Raw genomic sequence first — 23458 nt, forward strand, 5'->3', positions numbered from 1 at the left:
TGGGAACTGGAGAAATTATACCTTCTGAAGCTCATCATGAAGAAGAACTTATCATCTCAGCACCTGATCAACATGAAGACAATGCTCAGCCTGAAGACATTCCTTCAAACAACGACAATGATCAGCAAGAGCAAAGTCTTCGCCCTGTGCATCCTCGCATTGCCAATGAAGTGCAGATTGAAAGAATAATTGATAGCATCAATGCACCCGGTCCACTCACTCGTTCAAGGGCAACTCAGCTAGCAAATTTCTGTGGGCACTTCGCATTCATCTCAATAACAGAACCCAAGAAAGTTGAAGAAGCCTTCATGGAACCTGAATGGATTCAAGCAATGCAAGAAGAGCTTCAACAGTTTGAGCTGAATAATGTATGGAAATTGGTTAAGCGTCCTGATCCACGGAAGCACAATATAATTGGCACCAAATGGATATACCGCAACAAGCAAGATGAGCATGGTCAAGTTGTCAAAAACAAAGCTCGTCTCGTTGCTCAAGGATATACTCAAGTGGAAGGCATTGACTTCGATGAAACATTTGCTCCTGTGGCTAGACTTGAAGCCATATGCATACTGCTGGCCTATGTAAATCATCATAACATACTTCTATATCAAATGGATGTGAAGAGTGCTTTTCTCAATGGGAAGATTGAAGAAGAAGTGTATGTTGCACAACCGCCTGGCTTTGAAGATCCAAAACATCCTGACATGGTATACAAGCTCAACAAGGCATTGTATGGCCTCAAACAAGCCCCTCGAGCCTGGTATGACACACTCAAATACTTCCTGAAGAGCAAAGGCTTCATACCTGGTTCCCTAGACCCCACTCTCTTCACGAAGACATATGATGGTGAACTGTTTGTGTGCCAAATATATGTGGATGACATTATCTTCGGTTGCACCAATCAGAAGTACAATGAAGAGTTTGGATATATGATACAAGAGCAATATCAGATGTCCATGATGGGAGAGCTGAAGTTCTTCCTCGGTCTTCAAATATGACAACAACGCAACGGCATCTTCATATCTCAAGAAAAGTATCTCAAAGATTGCCTGAAGAAGTTCGGTATGCAAGACTGCAAAGGCTTCACAACACCAATGCCAGCCAAACATCATCTGGGTCCCGACGACAATGGTAAAGAGTTTGTTCAAAACGTATACCGCTCTATGATTGGTTCTTTACTTTATCTGTGTGCATCTAGGCCAGATATTATGCTTAGTGTTTGCATGTGTGCTCGATTTCAAGCGGCACCAAAGGAGTCGCATCACTTAGCTGTGAAGCGAATTCTTCGATATTTGGCTCACACCCCAACTCTAGGATTATGGTATCCAAAGGGCTCAGAGTTTGATCTGGTTGGATTCTCGGATGCTGATTATGCTGGTGACAAAGTTAATCGCAAGTCTACATCAGGCACATGTCACTTTCTGGGACGATCACTTGTATGTTGGTCTTCAAAGAAGCAGAACTGTGTATCTCTCTCCACTGCTGAATCTGAATACATTGCTGCTGGATCTTGCTGCACTCAGCTTCTATGGATGAAGCAAACACTCAAGGACTATGGCATTCATCTGAAGCAAGTGCCACTTTACTGCGATAACGAAAGCGCCATCAAGATTGCCAACAACCCAGTTCAGCACTCGAAGACAAAGCACATTGAAATTCGTCATCACTTTCTCAGAGATCATGTTGTGAAGGAAGATATTGATATCATACACGTCAACACTGAAGAGCAATTGGCAGATATCTTCACCAAGCCTTTGGATGAGAAGAGATTTTGCAACTTACGGTGTGAGCTAAATATCCTGGAATCCTCAAATGTCCTGTGATCAGGCACACATCCTAAGCCTTATGCATATTGATGACTTAGATGTGCAACACACGAAGTAAAGTATATCTTCAATCAATGAAGACATACATTTTCTAAGTGTGAATACATTAATGTGGAATTTGACTTCGGAGCGCCACGATAATTGTGCGCCGTGTCTGGGTCTAATACTTCCTATACGATGGGTAACGCCACCACCAAACGTTCTATTTTGAAGTGTTTCACTCATGGCGTTACTTTGCAACGTCTTCACATTTGGTTTGGCTTCGATCTCAACATATCTTCATGATTATCTTCCCTATGTTGATTATATAGATATATATATATATTAGTGTTCTGTCCTCTACAACATTCACTTATAGCTATGTCTTCTTGTTGAATCTTTTGAACTAAGTGAATGTGATCGGACCCTAACCTCTCTATGCTTTCTATCTCAAATTCTATCTCTCCAAATCATATGCATTCTATTGAAACTGTCGAATGTCTTCTCTGCGTCCTTCAGCAGAAGATACAGAGACAACCATTAAGTCCGTTTTCAATGCTCATTCCTCCACATGAAACCCGGAGAAGTAGGAACGACCACCCGACAATCCAGGCGTGCGTGGGACGTGGAACAAACCCCAAAATTCCGCATAATGGCCATGTGTTCCTCAAATGTGAATCGCCAGGGGCACCTGTGTAATAGCGCAATGCCGCCCCTGTACCTATAAATACACACTTCACAGCGGCCATTAACTCTTCTTCCACTCTCGCACGAACCCTAGCGCCACCGCTAGCCCTCGACGACGCCGGCGACGAAGCGCTTCGCTGCCGCAACCTCTCCGACGCCGTCTTCACACCGACCGCGGACATCGTCCTCTCCGCCGTCGCCGTAGGTGTCCTCCGTCGCCAAGTTAGGGCACGGAAGATCGAACTGCTCGGCCTCATCTTCCACTCCGTCTAGCAGTTCTTAGTGTGGTAAATAAAACTTCCTTTTTACAGCACCGTTGATCCTATGGCTTTGTCACTTTCTACCACAAGCAGTTTCTATTCACACAAGTTAGATCTCTCTCATACTGCATCTCATAACATGCCTAGTATATTCACTTGTACTTCACAAAGTAGTTAGATTCCTCGCTTGTACTGATCTGTGGATTCGTACAAATCTGGAACCAACTCCTTATCTATGAGTGAATGTCTTCGCACGATGAGGTCAATGTCTTCTAAACTGATTTATCTTCAAAGTCTTCTGAGAATGCATATGACCTCTTCCCCTTCCCTCACACCTTAATGCTGTCACAGGTACATGTCCGTGGGAGAATCCTTTGGTTCTCATAGTCTGCATTCATTTGCAGAATTCTTACCGCATCACATAAATTCTCCCGAAGCCAGTTCCTGTTGGTCCAGCAAGCAAAAATCTTTGAAGCCTTTGAACGTGTTGAAGCCTTTCAAGTTAAAGTTTATGGCTTCAGAGAAAACAGCAAGGAAGGGTGGCAGAAAGCATCGTGGAGAAACATCCAGAGATCTGCCAGATGGCCTCTCAAAACTGTACAATACAGATCCCGAAGAGGATTACAATCAGCGCAAGACCCGAATCCAATGGATTCGAAGATATTGGGCAGAACAATGGTTCAAATACTGATTTGTAACCCAGGAATATGCTGAGAAAAACGCTATCAAGAGACCGTGGGGAGACATCCTATACAAGAATCTTCTACCCAGGTCTAGAGATGAAGCCATTGAACAGGGCTTCTATCCCTGCATGGTCCGAGGGCCACAGCCTGCTGATGCACACCCATCGTCCCTACTATGGTGTCGTGACGACAATCTGTTCAAGCGCAACTTCCAGTTTGCCCAGAACTCAGCGAAGCAGAACAAGAAGACTTTGGGGTTAGACTTCAACCCTGGTCCCTCAGCACCAAGGGCAGATGGCACACGAGATGCAGAACCAAATGTCATCGGTCCTTTCTACAACCTTGAAGGCCTCATCACCTGCATCTTAGTTCAAGGGACTGCAGTGAATGAGCCTACAGCTAACGCTGAATCAGATGAAGCGCCTGCAGTGCCGAAGCCAAAGAAGCTGAAGAAGCCTAAAGCTTCAAAACCTGCCCCTTCACCAAAAATCTCACGGGCGAAGCCACTGGCAACTGGACCTCCTGAAGACAGTGTGCAGTCCGAAGACTTATCACGCATCTCCAAGCCCCATAAGGTCAAAATGCCTCTGCCTCACACCGGCCAAGAGCTAACTGCTGCTGCCATTCTGCGCAATGACGCCATCGATCTGTCAAGTGATGAAGATCTTGCAGATGACGCTCTTGAGCAACTCATCAAGAGCAAAGAAGAAGCAGAAATCTTCAATGATCTGCCTCTCTTTGATGTAACCATCATCCACAACTTCATTGACGAGTGATTTGACATGCCAAACATCAGTTTTGAAGATCTGCAGCTACCCATTGGCCTCAGTGTCACCTTCCAAGGCGCCATTGCTTCAGAGCTAGCTATCGCCCAACGCATTGTTGAACTGAAGCAAAAGATTGACTATGAAAAGGCTCAGTTCAAGAAGCATATGGCCAAGCTTAGTGTGCAAGAAGTGAAGAACTTCAAGATCATGATGCACGAGCTCAAGGAAGCCTTTCTGAAGAAACGTGCAGAAGCTCAGGGCTCGCGTGAACGCATGAAGGCTCTGGCTGACAGATGTGTGCAAGCCTACAATGAGGCTGAGAAGCGCAAGGCCCTTGGGCGTCCTGGCATCGACCCCAGGATGGCTGCAAAGAAGAAGAAGAAGCCTGCTACGGCTGAACCCGACGCACGAAGGCAGGAAGCAGTTCCTATTGTCTTCCCAACAAGAATGACTGGTTCGAAGCCAAAAAGCCGGTCAACCGCTTCAGAGCTCAAGAAGACGAGGACTGCTGAGGCTGAAGCCAGGAAGAGGAAACATCCTGAAGCCTCTCCTACTGCGCCCTCCAAGAAGAAGAGGAAGACCAAGAAAGATTGGGCTGCTCCCACAGAGCCCTTGATAGTTCAACCCATTTCTATGGTCTATCCTGAAGCTGAACACTAACTGACTATCCATGAGCCTGCTTCCACAGAGGCTCATGAAGCTGAAGACTTTCCAGCAGCTGACCCCATCGCTGCTGAAGACATTGGTCAACATGACCATGTACAAGATGGTGCAATCCTTCCTCAGCTTGAGAATAGTGAACTCATCAGCATTGGTCGTCCAATGACGCCAATTGCACAGAATGCTTCATGGGCGGATCGCCCACAAGAGGAAGAAGACTATGAGGCCCACCCAACTCCAACTCCACAGGCGTCGCCTGCGTTGTGCAGGCTTCGCAAAGGTCCAAGGCCTCAAGTCTCTGCTGAAGACAATCCGGCTGCATCAGCCGCGGAAGAAGAAGTCCCACAAATTACCACTCCCCTGTCCCACCAAGAAGCAGTTCTCAAGGGGAACGTGCTTGAAAATCTTGTGGCTGCCACAACCACCAATGAAGCTAATGTGGAACCCTCCCCAACAAAAGCATCAGAAGACAGCAAAGCCACTGATCCCGCCACTTCTGTTCCTGAGTCTGCTGCCGGTCCCCAGTTCGACTATCATGTTGAGCACAGGCCTCAGGTACAGAAGCCAATCCCAAGATTGCCAAGGTTCCCAGGTCCTGCATCAGCACCTGGCTCCTTCAATATCAATGGCTTCAGGGCAGACAACACATTCTTCGATAGCTCCAGGAACCCCTACTCAAGGGAAAGGATATCATCTGATCGGTTCTGGAGCTATCCTCAGCGAATCTATTACTCATGCATTCTTTACAACCAAGGTTGCATCTTCCCACACAAGCGCCTTGACATTGAAGCTATAGCTGGTCTGCCCTGTCTGGAAGAAGCTTTGGATTGCTTCAAGGAAGTTGGACTGCTGCCGTTCGTTACTGACCAAGAGCATTGGAATGAAGAGCTGCTGCTCCAATTCTATGCCACACTTCACATCCGCGGGTATAGCAGAGATCCGAAGACTTAGGTCCTGGAGTGGATGACTGGAAACGTTCATCACGAAGCCAAAGCCTTTGACATCATTGAGCTCACTAGCTTGCCCACTCCTGGCGATCTCTACGAGCATGGCTGTCAGCTGCATAGTGAAGCTATTGAGAGCATCTTTCAGAAGCCTGAACCTGATATGAGTTAGATGCTCAGCATGATGAAGCCATTGCCCCAAGATGCTGCTTATCCCACGGAGTTCTTCGTTGAAGACCTTGAGTATCTGCCAAGAACCATTTATCACATCATCAGGCGAACTCTCTGGCCCATCAAAGGGCACTCTCCAAATGCCAAGGTTGAGGGTGCAATGAAGACTTTGGTCTTCTATATACTTCATGGAAAATGCTTCAATGCACAGGACTTCTTCATTCGCCAACTTGCTGCATCAGGTTCTGATCTATTTGGCTTGAAGTTCTACGCCCCATGGGTAATGCGGCTAATCAAACTTCACTCCGATATCTCATATCAGCCATCTGCTCGCAATCATCGGATTTTTTTGCCTGATGTGGATATCTCTACTGAAGCCATCTATCCTGAGCCTGCCAAGGAACCTCTAAGTCTTCATAATGCAGAGCATCAGAGTTTCTCTCAAAACATTGAAGGAGTTGAAGCAGTCACTCGGGTGTATCCTTTAGCTGGCACTACACGTGCACCACACCCTGCCTCCACTGAAGCCACTGATAGTACAACTGCTCCATGACCCAAGAAGCACACTCATTTTCTTAACGACCGAGAGCTTCTTGTGGCTCTTCATCAGAAATAGGATAGGCATCATGACTGACTGAAGCGGCAGATGAAAAGCCTCTTGGTGGATGTTAATCGCATTCGCAATCTTGCCACCAAGAATGCTTTCGTTGCCCATGAAACCTGTCACCGCACATGGAAAGGGCTAACGATGATGTGTTCTGAAGATGATCTTCAAGAGGATGGCTTCACTGAGCGATTCAAGTTTGACTCCACACCTCCTCGAAGGGCCGTGCTGCGAGGAACTCCATCCCTTGAAGACTCTGAGTTCTCTTCCTCTGCTGCAACTGTGACTGCCAGAGTTATCGAGGATGAAGACGATGCTACTTCACCACCACCTCCTTCAGCATGCTTTGGCTCTGCTCCAAGCTCTTCAGCACCGCCAAACACCACCAATGACCCTACTGCTTCACCTACTCCTCATGGGAACGAGTAGATGCTCTATGTCTTCAAACATTTTTGGTCCTTACTGACAAAAGGGGGAGAAGCATATGAGGTTGATAGTCTTCAAGCGGGTCCATATGGGCGGGTGCTTTATATTTTGCTTCGTACTTACAACTCTCGTTTTGCTACATTTGGTTCTTTGAGTTGAAACACTTAAACTCGATGGTCGTATGCTACTTATCTGCCACCTTGTTTTGCGATCATAAATTCCGCATGTGCGACGATAAATTCCGCACTTAGATCATTCTGCAGACGTCCATTTTCCATTATGCATGTCATTATCTTCATATACTTTCACATGCATAGTGGATTGTCATCATAAGTTGAAGTGGATCTCCATAATTACATCCTGACATGTGCATTTGCATTCCAAAAGCAAACTACTTATATGCACATCTTCAGGGGGAGCCCTTGCAACTTATGAAGACAATTCCTTATCCTTTACAATTTCACAGATTATATTCCCCGTTGAAAACTTCAACTAGTTTGTTATCAATCACCAAAAATGGGGAGATTGTAAGTGCATCTAGTGCCACCCCTAGTTGGTTTTGGAGTATTGACGACAAACCTAGTTGAGGGACTAATGTGTTTGTGAGAATTGCAGAATAACACAGGTAGAAGTCCCTCATTGATTCAGTTTTCCTACCAGAGATGACCCCTAAAAAATGTATGAAGACATTGAAGTCAAAGGTGGTATATGAAGATATTCACATTGAAGACTATGACAAGAGAAGACACCACATGAAGCCTATGGAGCTCGAAGACTTAGATCTTTCGTAGTTCTCTTTATTTTGTGTTGAGTCATAGGAACCACCGTACTGTTAAGTGGGGTCCAAGAGAACCAGTTAGAATGACTGAAGTGATGCCTAACCAAAACCTATGTCTTCGAGTGAAGACTATGAGAGCGAATCTTGTCCAGAGTCGGACAAGTCAGCTTTGCTTGCAACCCAAGTAAAGTTGCCGTGTGAGTTTGAAATCTCACCGTTGGAACACGTGTCAGTTCCTTAGTGACCCAGGGTCATTTCGGACAAATCAGGTCGGGTTGCCAAGTGGCTATAAATAGCACACCCCCTACAACCATAAACGGTTGGCTGCTCAGATTCAGAGTACGGCTTTTGTTGTTTGAGAGCAACCCACCTCGAAGCCTTTGAGAGAGAATTCCTTGCGAGGATAAAGCCCTAACCACCCAGAGCCAAAGAGAATTAGGCATCACTTAAGTCTTCTTGTCTGTGTGATCTGAAGACTTATTACACTTGAGGACTGTGCATCCTCCAGCTGGTTAGGCGTCGCGTTCTGAGCATCCAAGAGACATTGTGGATTGCCGGTGAACAAAGTCTGTGAAGGTTTGGGAGTCTACCTTGAAGACTTACCAGAGTGATTGGGCGAGGTATGTGTGACCTTAGCTCAAGGGGAATACGGTGAGGACTGGGTGTCCTGAGCTGCGTGTTCAGGACTGGGTGTCCGGGACTGTGTGTCCAAAGGTTTGAATACCTAGCCGCCCTAACCAGACATACAGTTGTCACAGCAACTGGAACTGGTCCAACAAATCATTTTCTTCAACGAGTCACTGGTTTCATCTTCCCTTCCCTTTACTTACTCTTACTCCTTGTGAAGTCATTGTATGTTTGCAATTCCTTCGTCGCTTTAATGAGAAGAGGCGTAAGGCCATTGGTGAAGAAGTAGCCCGGCTCTTGGTAGCCAGGTTCATTGTTGAAGTTTTTCATCCTGAATGGTTGGCTAACCTAGTGCTAGTGCTTAAGAAAAATAGTACTTGCACATGTGTGTGGATTAGACAGACCTTAACAAGGCATGTCCAGGTGATCCTTTTGCTCTCCCTCGTATTGATCAGATTATAGATGCTACGGCGGGTTGTGAGTGTTTGAGTTTTTTGGATCCTTATTCTGGGTATCATCAGATCAAAATGGCAGTTAAGGACCAGGAGAAAACAACCTTCCTCACTCCTTTTGGAGCCTTCTGTTATGTGTCTATGCCCTTTGGGCTCAAGAGTGCCCGGGCGACTTACCAGCGGTGTGCTCAAAATTGCCTTCATGGTCAGATTGGACGCAATGTTCATGCTTATGTGGATGATATTGTTGTGAAATCCAAGAAGAAGGAAACCTTGATAGATGATTTGAAAGAGACCTTCGACAATTTCTAGGTCTACAAGATGATGCTTAACTCGACCAAATGTGTTTTTGGTGTGCCAGCAGGCAAGCTCTTGGGTTTTTTTTTGTTTCTGAACGAGGCATTGAAGCTAACCTGGAGAAAATCAAGGATATTGCTTCTTTGGCTAAACCGGTGTGCATTAATGATGTTCAGCGTCTGGCGGGTCATATTGTGGCCTTAAGCCAGTTCATAAGCTGGTTGGGAGAAAAGCTATCCCTCTATGCCAGATGATGAAGAAAACAGATCACTTTGTCTGGAGAGATGTTGCTGATCAGGCGTTTGAAGCTCTGAAGAAACAGTTAGCTGGGCCGTCGATCGTTGTCGGTCCTGTTGATAAGGAGCCCTTGTGGTCATATGTGGCTACCAATAGCCGAGCCGTCAGTGTGGCGATTGTGGTGGAACGGAAGGAAGCAGGCAAGGAACATCTCGTTCAGTGGCCGGTTTATTATATCAGTGAGGTGCTCATTGAATCCAAGCAGAGGTATCCACATTGGCAAAAGCTAGTATATGGGGTGTTCATGGCTAGTCGAAAGCTCAAGCAATATTTCCTTGGTCATCCCATCACTATGGTTAGTTCTGCTCCCTTAGGAGATATCATTCAAAACAGAGAGGCCATAGGTCGGGTAGCCAAGTGGGCCATTGAGCTTGGACCCCATGGTTTGCAATATATGCCTCGCACATCCATCAAATCTCAAGCACTTGTGGATTTCATCAATGATTGGACAGAGCTGCAGATGCTTGAGGAGAAGCCGGATAGCACATATTGGACTATTCACTTTGATGGATCCAGGCAGTTGGAAGGCTCGAGGGCTGGAGTTGTTTTGACTTCCCCGCAAGGTGATAAATTTTGTTATGTTTTAAGGTTGATGTTCCCTTGTACTAAAAATGCAGCTGAGTATGAAGCCTTGCTCCATGGTCATCGGATGGCTAAGGATATGAATCTAAGCCGGGTGAGGTGCTTTGGCAACTTAGATTTGGTGGCTCAGCAAGTCTCAGGCGCTTGGGATTCTAAAGACCCACTCATGGCAGCTTACTGCCGAGAGGTTGATGCTATTGCTGGTCATTTCAAAGGCTATCAAGTGGAGCATGTTGATCGCAGGAAAAAATGAGGTGGTTGATGCTTTGAGCCGGCTAGGGTCCCAACGTAAGCCGGTACCACCTACTGTTTTCCTTGATATTCTGCATAACCCTTCAGTCAAATTGCCTACGGAGGAGGATCGTGCTATTACTGACTCGGAGGCGCAATTGGTGGCGGCTCTTCATGTTATTCCTGATTAGACAGTTCCATACTTGGCTTATATGACCCGGGGCGAGTTACCAAAAGATGAAACTTTGGCCGGGCAGATAACCCGACGGTCTAAGTCAATGACTATTGTCAATGGAGAGTTGCATCGTTGCAGTGTCACAGGGGTATTTCAACATTGTGTTTCTCCTGAGGAAGGCCGAGAGATTCATGAAGGAGATTGTGGCCATCATGCCGGCTATAAATCCCTCGTAGCCAAAGCTTTTCGTCATGGATTTTATTGGCTGGCGGCTCACGATGATGCAGAAGATTTGGTCAGTAAGTGTGATGGTTGTCAGAAATTCTCAAGACAATCTCATGTGCCGGCTGAAGAATTGAGGATGATTCCAATTACTTGGTTGTTTGCAGTCTGGGAGCTGGATATGGTTGGACCTTTCAAAATGTCCAAGGATAAAAAGACCCACCTTTTGGTGGCGGTTGACAAATTCACAAAGTGGGTTGAAGCAGAGCCGGTCAGTAAGTGTGATGCAGCAACAGCGATTCAGTTCATCAAAAAGGTGATTTTCTGGTTTGGCTTTCCTCACAGCATTATAACTAATAATGGCACTAATCTATCCAAGGGTGCTATGAAAGAATTTTGTCAACGAGAGCATATTCTTATGGATGTATCATCAGTGGCTCACCCCCAGTCCAATGGCCAAGATGAAAGAGCCAATCAAGAAATTTTGAGAGGCAACAAGCCCTGGCTTATGGTCCCTTTGCAAAGGATGCCGAGTTGTTGGGTGGAGGAGTTGCCCTCAGTGTTATGGAGTATCAATACAACCCCCAAAAGATCTATGGGTTACACGCCTTTCTTCATGGTTTACGGAGCAGAGGCAGTTCTCCCTAGTGACATTCATCACGACTCACCCCGTGTGGTAGCGTATGTTGAATCTGATAATGAAAAAGCACGTCGGGATGCCCTTGACCTGTTGGATGAGGAGCATGACCGTGCGGCGGCTCATTCGACGATTTACCAGCAAGATCTGCGTCGTTATCATAGCCGCCGGGTTAAAACCAGGACCTTTCAAGAAGGAGATTTGGTGCTCCGGCTCATCCAGGATCAAACTGACATGCACAAGCTATCCCCACCTTGGGAAGGGCCCTTTGTGGTCAGCAAAAATCTGAACAATGGGTCATACTAACTTATCGATGTTCGAGACCACAAGGACTCACGCACGTCGGAGGAAGAGACTCACCAGCCGTGGAATATTTCTCATCTTCGGCCTTATTACACTTGAGCCACCGGCTCTTGTGATGTACATACTTTGTCCATGTATATATTATGATGAACATAATAAAGCCGGCATCCCTGATAATTCAGGGCCTCTGTCATTTCATTTCTGAGAATATGAGTCTTTATTGTCCCTTCATGCGATCACTTGGGGGCTTCCTGCTTATTGAGCATAGCTATGACTACCCTCTTGATCCGGCTTGTACGCCATGATTACAAAATACTTGGGGCTTCCTGCTTAGTGAGCATAGCTGTGACTACCCTATAATCCGGCTTATACGTATGGAATGAAATATTACTTGGGAGCTTCTGTTAATGAACAAGAGCTTTGTTGTCCCTTGTAATAGGCTTGGATGATAGGTGTATTCACCAAAAATCCGGGTTATCCTGCCTTTGTTTACCAGCCACTCCAACCAGGTAATCCTGTAATGACTCACCGTACTCTTGACAATCAATCATACAAAGACCCTGAATTTGTCAAGGTTAAAACAACGATTGGTCATGTGAGGTCTGGCTTACGGGTTTTAATTAAGGTTTAACTCAGCGGCTGTGCGGCCCTTGAATAGCACTTGACATTGAGGCTTGGCAGCCTATGAATGCCTTGTTTTTCTGATTTATATTTGCTTTAATTTTTTTTAGATTCATGTTTTGTTGCCATATTGCTATATGGTTGGAAACTGATTAGGGCCACGTTGCATTATGGTTCATATATGAATCTATTCGGAGTTTTGTTAACCCGGCCTGGTTTCGGACTATAAGTCGCCAGTGTATGATGATTATGTGCTTAGAGTTCTGGCTTTAAGATTTGGGATGTTACTCCTTGCTGCATATGGCCTTGTAAGCTGGCGGTATGAATAAATTCCATAGAGTATTGTGCACTCAATCTTTGGGCTGTGACCCTTACTGCATGATGCATGATAAGCCGGCAGTGTGAAAAAAAATCATAGGTATGATATTTATTTTGTTATGATTATATGACGTTTTGATTAAACCGGCCCTGGTTAAGGACTATTTAGTCATCGGTGGTTTTTATATGGGGTATTGTGACCCGCCCTGGGGTAAACCGCCAGGGCACTTTATTATCTGTTTATGAGCAGGAAAACATGATAAGTATGGTCTACATAATTGATGGTATTATGAGCATAAGTGGCAGATCTTCAAATGATGGATCGGTAGTATTATGCAAATAAAATGTGCACGATGGCATGGCAGATCATTGTTTGTAACTAGCCTATTGCAAGGCAGCTGACAGCCCAAAAGGACAACTATTTTTAGCATCCAAATGCTATGGCTGATAAACCGGCTCATGAATTCAGACTTTTAGTCTTGGCGGGTCGATGCCTCCTGGTCATCCTACGCTTCTCTTCTTCATCGTCTTGATTACCCATTGGCTGGAAGTCGGGTGTAGCCCAGTTGATACCGGTGAAAGCTCTAAACACAACGTCATCGTCAATAAGATTTGATGGATCAATATCAGAAGCGAAGGTATGCTTATGAGTCAGCGGGATGAGATCCACTTCTTGATGAACTGGTGCCTTCACCTTCTTGATCTCAGCGTCATAAGCCGCTTGGTATTGGGAAAGATTTGTTTCTTCAGCCAGCTTGGTTGCTATTGGACGCATTGCCCTTGCTATTTGTGTAAAATCAACAATGCCGAAGGGAGACCCGTCCTCTTTCACATTGGGGCAACCGTTGGCTAAATCCTCTGGATCAAGATCTGTTTGCCTTGCCTTTGCCCGACTTATGGCAGTCATGGTGCCGGCTCTGCCGGATGCTCGCTTTAAATCTTCAATTCTTTGGTGCAGCACCAATAGCCTTTCCAGTGTTTCCTTCATGAGGGTAGGCGGATGTTTCTTATGAATAGCAGCATCAATTGTTTTTTTTTGAGCGCCGGTGTATACCTGCTCTACCAGAGTATAGACAGCTATAAGCTTGATGCGCATGTCTGAGCCCAATTTGGTGCTTCGGGAGCCAAGTAAAATTATTGGTAAACCGACAGATGATTATGATATACCGTTGGTGCAAAGGAAAGTATTATTGTTACTTACCGAAGATGGCCATTGTCATGTTGTTGGTTTGATGCTTTAAGCTGGACAACTCATCAATTACCAGTTTAAGGGCTGCTTCGGCGTCCTCCGCTCTTTTTAGTAAAGCTGCCTTTTCGGTCTCCCAGCCGGTTCTATCAGTACTGAAGCTCTGTTTCAACTACTCAATGTTCTCCAATGCAGTCATCAGCTTTGATTTGACTTTTGATGTCTCAGATTGTTGAGTTTGAATATTGGCCCTCAGATCTTTGACTTGGGCCTCCTTCTCGTTTAGTTCGGCCTGTGACATGAACAACAAGGAAGGTATTATGCTCATGATTATTTTCGAAGTCCCAAGCATAATGCAAGTATTTTCCTTGGCACTTGGGGGCTAATGCCTATTACTTATTTTCAAGATAAGTTTCTATGATGAGTTGGGCAAAATGATGTGATCTGGTTTATAATGTTACATGCTTTGGATTTTATTTTCAACCATGGTGATAAGCCCCGGCTTATTCATACTAATTAAACTGGCCCTTGGGGGCTACAGGTGCAAAGTTGATCACTTTTAAGTTAAGTCTTAGCTTAACTTCATAGTTTAAGTCAGCCCTTGGGGACTACTAGTTTTGGTCTTCATTCCTTGATGACTACCTAAAAGTCTACAATACATTCAATTCTATCATATTCTATAGACTTAGCGGCTGATAGAGGTATATTTATGAGGACTATGCTAGATTACCTCAAAATGTTCCTTCATCAAGTTGACCAAGCCGGCTTCAAAGTCATGGCTGGTGTGAAGGTGGTTCAAGTAACCAGAGTGAATCTCTTGAGCACTAAATTGAGAATAGCCCTCCAAATTAACTTTCCATTTACCCTTGTCGACAACAAAGAACTCCTCCTTGGCGTTGTGTTTGGACAGGGCAATGGGGTTGCCTGGGGCCTGATAAGCCATCCCGGTAATCATTATGTCATCAGTTTTCTGAGCCGGCTGAGTAGGACTGGGCGGTTTATCATCTTCTGGATCAACGTCCAGGGCATCTTGGATAACAGGGTGTTCCTCTGGAGGGGGGTCACCTATAATAGCTTCTGACACTTGATGCAAAGTCTCAGTTGTGGCATGTTCCGGTTCAACAGTTTTGCGCACCATAGCACTGAAAGGAAGTACAAGACATAGTTAATATGACAAGTTAATGCATGATTCAAACTAGATAATTTTTACATTCTTACCTAGGCATGGTCTTGAAGGCCGGGATTTGATTCCTAGTTGAGTCACCAGAGGAGGAATGAGATGATCCTTGATAATTTGAATTAGACAGGTTAAGAGGTTGTCGAAAAAGACCCGCCTTGGGATAAGCTAAGTAAAAAATATTTGAAACCTCTGGTCGACGCTTGCCAGGTGCTGGTGTGTTTGGTAAGCCGGAGGAAGGTATTCCGCCGCCACTATTCCGGGTCATGCGGCGAGCTTCATGTTGCTGCTTCTTCAAAACAAAGTTGGGATCCAAATAAGCTAAAGGAAGGGAAAACCTTACTTTCTGGCTTGCTTGAGAACTTTCTGTCTTGGCAAAAGTTCAGAGTCAGAGGAAAGGATAGTTACCTCTTCAGCATTTGCTTGGCTTCCTTCCGCATCATCCTGATAGCAATCATTATCAATAAGGTGTACAAAAAATGAGCCAAGGGAGTCAAGTGTTACCTCCGACTCATCATCATCATCATCATCATCATTACCATCCAAGTTTAATAACTCGGCGGCATTGGTTTTCTTGTTGGCAGGTTTTTGATAGCCTTGCTTTTTTTCCGGGTCTTCTTGACCGGCTTCTCTAATTTCTTCTTCCAGAAAGAGGAATCGGCCTATGCAAATAAAATGGGTTACGTGAAGACAGACTGAAAGAAAAACAATGCTTAAACTAGAAATAGCTTAAAATCTTATAGCTGGTGGTTGGTTTAGAGTGTAGAAAGGACTCAATCCAACTTTGTTGCAATCTTTGAGGCTCTTGTTCAGGAGAGTTTTGGTCATATTATTGATATCCTGTTCAGTCATCTCTATCTGGCAGTTGCGAAGTGGATCTTTCAAGTCGCCAGTGTACTCGCACATTAAGTCGGAGCGGCGGCTTAGGGGCAATATCCTCCATGAAACCCAGCACCGGACAAGGTCGATGCCGGTTAAGCCATTAGCCATGAAGGCTCTGATTTTTGAAAAAATTGGGCGCATATTTGGCCCATTCATTTGTACTGATACGGTCTAGTAGAGGATGCCTATTGCTAAGCCGGCTGGCGCGATAACCCATCAGTGGATTTTCCCCTTCTAGAGAGGTGTCTTTGCAGTAAAACCAGGTTTGGTTCCAGTCTTTGGGATGACTGGGCAGAGTGGCAGCTAGAAAAGTGGCTTCTTTTCGCCATTTGCTGGGGGAAACAACACCTATGGGATCACTGGGGTCCCTTTTTGCTACGGTTGGCGGGCGCGGGGTTGTGCAAAGAGCGGGTCTAGAAGCTAGCACGAGGATCGTTTACCCAAGTTTGGGCCGCAAGGATGTGTAATACCCTAGTCCTACTTTGGTGTATATTTGAGTGTTCTTGAGTTCTTGAACTAGCTATGTTGCGTGCGTCGTCCAAAAGATCTGAATCCTCTCTCAGTACGCCGCGGGCCTCCTTTTATAGTCAAAAGGGGCTGCCATAGTGGCACACAGGAGGTGGAAAGCTATACAGTGTACAAGCTTATCACTTGTCATCACAGGACAAAGTGCATTAAATGCACTACTTAGGTGTCCACTTTCTTTATCGGGGTTGGTAACGAGGCCCGTCCCGTCCGTCGCTGCTCTGCCTTACTCCGACACGCGTCCAGGCTAACGAGGCATGCAGCGCCACATAGGCTGGCAGGCTGCTGAGTTGGCGTGGTGGTAGGGTATTCACGAAGATCTGCATGCTGCCACGCTGGTGCTTGTCGAGTTGGCCTAGAGGCCACACGTCGCCATGTAGGCGCCTACCCAGCTAGTGGGCTGGCAGCTGCATGGGAACGATGGTGGAGTCTTGGCAGACGCAGGCCTGGCTATGGCCTGCAGATGTTTTCGGCAAGAGTCTTGCCGGGGCCCCGACAAGGGCCTTGCCGCAGCATCTTGGTCATCTCCAGCAAGGGTCTTAACGGGGGTCTCATGGGTATCCTTGGCAAGGATCTTGCCGAGGATCGTCGTCTTCTGGGCGTTGTCTAGTCTTGTGTGTTTCTGGTTTCCACAAAGTTTGCATGCCACCACGCAGGCACTTCCCGAGCCTTGGTTTTAATGATGTCGATGGCGTCGGAACTCTCAGGCTCAAGGGTGGTTGCGATGTTGGTGTTGGGTAAGTTGCCCCGGGAAGGTTCTTGCGGGGGCTGTGGAGGCCGCCCCGGCAAGGGCCTTGCCGGGGAAGTCCACCTCGCCCCTCTACTCTTCGTGGCTTGGCATTGTTCTGGTTATCTTGTGGCTTTGCTTCCTTCCTCTGCCTCGCTAAGCGTGGCCGCAGGCGCGGCTCCAACTGCCCGCGCACTAGTAAAGGGGTACAAAATAGGACCCCCTCCTTTTGTGCACCGACAGGAGCCCGTGGGCCTGGGCCATACATAAGCGCGACGGATTGTTGGGCTAGGCCCAAAACGGTGCACGGGCATGCGTGGCCGAGTTTTACTGTTGTAACCCCTCGCCCGTCGCACTTCCCCACGACCTGCGTTGAATGCGCGACGTGGGGGTCGGGCGTGATGTGGGGGTCATGCGTGGGGCGGTTGATGTCCTCACGAATCACATCGTATTAAATGGTAAAGAGGTGGCCCGTGCCTTCCCCATAAAAAAGGGAAACTGCGGGTGTGCCGCTCATTTACCCTCCGCGTCTCTCCAATGTCGGAACCGCCATCCCTCCCCCTTCTTCCTCAAGCGAAAAAGCCGAAACTCCCGCCTCCATCCGCCGCCGCCGCGCCCCCATTTCCCTCAATCTCCCATTACTCCAGATTCTTCACCTCTTTCCCGGCCGCCATGGCACCCAAAACTAGTAAGGGTAAGGGAGTTTCAAAGGACGCCGAGGAGAAGGAGATGCCGGAGAGCGAGTCGGTGGCGCTCCGGACGCATCTTCCTTCTTCCCCTAGACGGTTGATGTGGTCCACCTTAGGGACTACTTCAGGCCTCCGAGGGGGGCGAAGACGATGGGGTATCCGGCCATGCACATCATCCACCCCAATTTTGCCGAGGCCGGCCTGAATCGGTATCCTTTCTTCGTTGACTACTTCTCCTGCGGGCTCTGCCCCCCTTTCTCTGACTTTTTCAATGATGTCATGCACACCTACGGCTTCCATCTTCTTGATTTTACGCCGAATGTCGTGGCATGCATGGCCCTCTTTGCCCACCTCTGCAAGGGCTTCGCCGGAATGCTTCCCAGCATAGCGCTCTTCCGCCACTACTTCTTTCCCATTATCCAGGCGGGGGTGCCATCTCCGGCTGCGTCACCTAGATCCCACGGCCCTAGGAGAAGGGCACGTATCTGGAGGGTGCCCAGAAGGAGAGGTGGGAGGAGTGGCGGGGCCGGTGGCTATGGATCAAGGAGGAGGATCCGCATGAGTTCTGCCAAGTTTGTTAGAGGCCGCCAGTCCGCCGTAAGGACTGGAGCAACCTCGACGCCGACGACAAGAAGCTCGCGATCGCTACAACCAGAATCCATCACCTCACCATGGTTGGGCTCACCCTTGAGATGATTGGGGCCGATTTCATCCACCGCCAAATCGCCCCACTACATAACAAGGGGAGGCCGGCCTGGCTCTTTAGGAACGCGGCCGATATCATGAGGCTTCTCCCTGGCTTGAAGCACAACTTCACGGTGATGGGGCACGCCCATTTTTTTCAGCGGATTTTCCAGCTCGATGTGGGTGACGATGGCAGGGCTAAGAGAGTCGGCGAAGGCCGGCAGAGCCGTCAAGGGGCCTTTGTTCGGGTTGCCCGCGGGAGTAGTCCCGCTGAGCAACAACCCTCGCCAAACCGGCATCGTAGCCATGATGCCGGACTTCAACGCGCTCGGCCTTCACCCAAATTGGGCGGAGCCGGAGGCAGAGCTGGTGCAGGAATTCTTCGACAACCTGTCGGAGAGTTACGTCCGCAATGAGCCACTGCTTATCTAAGACACCACCAAGGAGGAGCTAGACTACATCGCCACCAGGGCAGCGGAGGCGGCGCTTGCTAGGGAAGCTGGAAGCGTCGGCCATGTGGAGGATGAGGCCGAGGCTGCCGCGGAGGAGGAGGAGCTTGCCGGATGGGCAGAGTCTGCTGGGGAGGCCAACAGCGCCAGCATCGAGGCCCCTCTAATCAAAGATGTGGTTGAGGAGTCGACCGAGGAAGAGGCCGGGGCTGACGACCCTCCGGCCAGGGAGAAAAGGCGTGTCCTGCAACGGGCCAGCTCTGGCGATCCGGTCCGGCCCGGCAGGACCGAGCAATGGCAAGAGGTCCAGGGGGAGTCCGTGCGCCTGACGAGGGCTGTGGCAGCGAAGAAGGTGGTGACAGCCGCGGTGGCGAAGAAGAAATCGACTGCCTCTTCTTCGTCTAAGCGTTGCCAGACTCCATCCCCTTCCCATCCTCCTGCAGACGTCGACAAAGTGGTCGTCTTCGATCTTGGGTCTCTCAGCCCAAGGAGGATGAGGAAGGCAGCAGAGGAGGAGGTGGAGGATGAGTAAGCTTCTTGCCCTTCATCCTCCACGTCCCTTCAGACCGCGCCAGTTTTCTTGACTTGTTTTTATTCTCGCTGGGATATGGAGACACTGCCCCAGAGGGCGGCGAAGAAGGCCAAGGCCTCGATGGGCAACAAGCCACCGGCGGGTACTTCAGGTACGCTGTTGTTGGTGGAGAACAGCCCGGACAGCAGTCCCAGGCGCAGCCCCCGCTTCAGCCCCTAGCGTAAGCTCACCACTCACTCCTCCATTGACGAACATTGCTGTGTGAATCCTTGATGCTGACCTTGCCGGGTTCGCAGGAGAATAACGGCGGTAGGAGGAGATGCTAAGGGCCACCCCCAACACGCCGCCCCCCTCGACTACGCCGCCCCGAGGGGCATCCCCGACGAGGGCATCCACCATCGAGCCCACTCATATGGAGGAGGAGACGAACTTGGGTGGCGGGGGCTCTGCCCCGGCAACAAATGCTAGAGGGGGGGGTGCTACTTCTTCCCAGCTTGAAGCGGGTAAGTCGTTTGCTTTCTGTCGACGCTCTTTCTTTTTCTTATTGAACCTTGACCTTGGCCCCGTCTCATCCTCTCGTCTTGGTATCCAGATCCTTCCTCGGCGGACCGGGAGGATATCAACACCGTTATCGGGGAGGTCGCTAGGGACGCCAAGGCCAAGGCCAACAAGGTCGCCGCTGAGGAGGCTGCCAAGGAGCCTGCCGGGGCGGCCGACAAGGCCGCTGCCGAGGAGGCTGGCAAGGGGCCTGCCGGACAGGCCGGCAAGGCTGCTGCCAAGGAGGGGGTGGTTGACGACCAACCTTCCTCCTCTGCTGCCTCCAGCTCAGGCAAGTACTTGAAGGTGGGCGATGACCTGTTCGTCCGCCTTCCAGGAACGGCAAGCACCAGGGCACAAACCGAAGGGGAGGCATTCGACGACGAGGCGCTCGCCTCCGCTGGGCTCTAGGTCATTGACGAACCAAGCACCGGCGGCGGCGGTTCCCAAGAGGAGCACCTGCTCCGGGCCATGAGCACAAACTTCTAGAAGCTCCAGGCGCTTCACCGTGCCCGCGTGGACAAGGCAAAATCCAGGATGGCGGCAATCGACAAGGCGGAGGCGGATCTCGAGGAACGTGTCGTCGAGACGCAGGCCTGGTTTCGCCAAGCCCACGAGGAACTAAAGGTTGCTCAAGACCTGCTGGCTGAGCGCAAACGGGAGCTCATCCTAAAGCAGGTCGACGTCGAGAAAGCCGAAGAGGCGACGAGGGAACGGGCCACCAAGGACGAGGCCACTCGACATCAGCACCAGGCTGAGATGAACTCCCAGGAGGAGGACCTTGCCTCACGCGAGGAGGCACTCGCCGCCATGCTCCGCGGCAAGGAGGAGGAGGTTGAGAAGCTCATCGTGCTGCGGACCCAGGAACTGGAACAGAAGCACATGGAGGCGCTCGATGCCCAAGTCCTGGTCCATGCCGGCAGAGTGAAGGAGCTGGAGGTGGAGCGGGATGACCTGAAGAAACAGGTCCTGGAGCTGGCGAAGGACAAATACATGCTCAACGACGCCTTGGTGGAGGCATAGGCTGTAGCCCTCGGCAAAGCCGAGTTGCTCTCCAAGGCCAATGACTCCATCAAGGACCTGAAGCTAAAGCTGGAGGGTCTTGAGGGGACGCTTTTGGAGGTCAGATCCCGGGAAGAGACCCTGACCAAGGACCTGAAGGAGGAGAGGCAGCTGCGGAGGAATGATGCCGCCAACCACAAGGATTATGTGAAGGGCGAAAATCTTTGGGTCAGCCGCCTCGCTGACGTCGCCGGCAGGATCACCACGAAGCTAGTGGCCATGGGGGTGCCAAACGTGAGGTACATCTCGGAGCCGAACGTGAGTCCCAACACCAAACTAACCATGTTCTTCGAGGGAGTTCTTGGAGCCCTGGAGCAATTCCGCGCCAACAGAGCAACCTCCTTGGCCAATGAGGCCCGGAAGCTTTGCCGGGGTGCCCTGACCAAGGTCCTCGCCAAGGTGGTGTACTGGAACCCCAACCTCGACTTCGACGCCGCGCTGGAGAGCTTGCCAGAGGACGTGGACCTTGTGGCGCTCGAGAAGCATATCCAGCCCATCATCAGCCCCGTCGACGGAGTTCAGAGGATAGATGTCCAGCACCGGGACTAGGCACCCCGTTTCTCATCGGCGCTGCAGGTTCATGACCAAGACAATTTTTTGTTGGGGAACGTAGCAGAAATTCAAAATTTTCCTACGTGTCACCAAGATCTATCTATGGAGAGACCAGCAACGAGTAGAAAGAGAGTGCATCTACATACCCTTGTAGATCGCTAAGTGGAAGCGTTCAAGTGAACGGGGTTGATGGAGTCATACTCGTCGTGATTCAAATCACCGATGATCCTAGTGCCGAACGGACGGCACCTCCGCGTTCAACACACGTACAGCCCGGTGACGTCTCCAACGCCTTGATCCAGCAAGGAGAGAGGGAGAGGTTGAGTAAGACTCCATCCAACAGCAGCACAACGGCGTGGTGGTGGTGGAGGAGCGTGGCAATCCAGCAGGGCTTCGCCAAGCACCATGGGAGAGGAGGAGTAGGGAGAGAGGTAGGGATGTGCCAGAACTTCGTGTATAGCTCCCATGCGCCTCCCCACTATATATAGGGGTGGAGGGGCTGGTTTCTTGCCCTCCAAGTCCATTGGGGCGTTGGCCAAGGTGGGAGGAAAGAAATCTCATTATTTCCTTCCCCGCCGATTGTTATCCCCCCTTTTTAGGGATCTTGATCTTATCCCTTCGGGATATGATCTTATTCCTTCTAAGGGGGGATCTTGGTGCGCCTTGACCAGGGGTGTGGGGCCTTGCCCCCACTACCCACGTCCATGTGGGTCCCCCCATGCAGGTGGGCCCCACTCCGGAACCTTCTAGAACCTTCTCGGTACAATACCGAAAAATCCCGAACATTTTCCGGTGGCCAAAATAGGACTTCTCATATATAAATCTTTACCTCCGGACCATTCCGGAACTCCTCGTGACGTCCGGGATCTCATCCGGGACTCCAAACAACATTCGGTAACCACATACAAACTTCCTTTATAACCCTAGCGTCATCGAACCTTAAGTGTGTAGACCCTACGGGTTTGGGAGACATGTAGACATGACCGAGACGTTCTCCGGTCAATAACCAACAGCGGGATCTGGATACCCATGATGGCTCCCACATGTTCCACGATGATCTCATCGGATGAACCACGATGTCAAGGACTTAATCAATCCCGTATTCAATTCCCTTTGTCTATCGGTATGTTACTTGCCCGAGATTCGATCGTCGGTATCCAATACCTTGTTCAATCTCGTTACCGGCAAGTCACTTTACTCGTTCCGTAACACATCATCCCATGATCAACTCCTTGGTCACATTGCGCATATGATGATGTCCTACCGAGTGGGCCCAGAGATACCTCTCCGTTTACACGGAGTGACAAATCCCAGTCTCAATCCGCATAAAACAATAGATACTTTCGGAGATACCTGTAGTGCACCTTTATAGTCACCCAGTTATGTTGTGACGTTTGATACACCCAAAGCACTCCTACGGTATCCAGGAGTTACACGCTCTCATGGTCGAAGGAAGAGATACTTGACATTGGCAAAGCTCTAGCAAATGAACTACACGATCTTTTGTGCTAGTCTTAGGATTGGGTCTTGTCCATCACATCATTCTCCTAATGATGTGATCCCGTTATCAACAACATCCAATGTCCATAGCCAGGAAACCATGACTATCTGTTGATCACAACGAGCTAGTCAACTAGAGGCTCACTAGGGACATATTGTGGTCTATGTATTCACACGTGTATTACGATTTCCGGATAATACAGTTATAGCATGAATAAAAGACAATTATCATGAACAAGGAAATATAATAATAATACTTTTATTATTGCCTCTAGGGCATATTTCCAACAGTCTCCCACTTGCACTAGAGTCAATAATCTAGTTCACATCGCCATGTGATTAACACTCACAGGTCACATCGCCATGTGACTAACACCCAAGAGTTTACTATAATCAGTAGTCTAGTTCA

This window comes from Triticum aestivum, chromosome 2A, assembly GCF_018294505.1.
Source record: "Triticum aestivum cultivar Chinese Spring chromosome 2A, IWGSC CS RefSeq v2.1, whole genome shotgun sequence".
Classification (NCBI taxonomy): Eukaryota; Viridiplantae; Streptophyta; class Magnoliopsida; order Poales; family Poaceae; genus Triticum; species Triticum aestivum.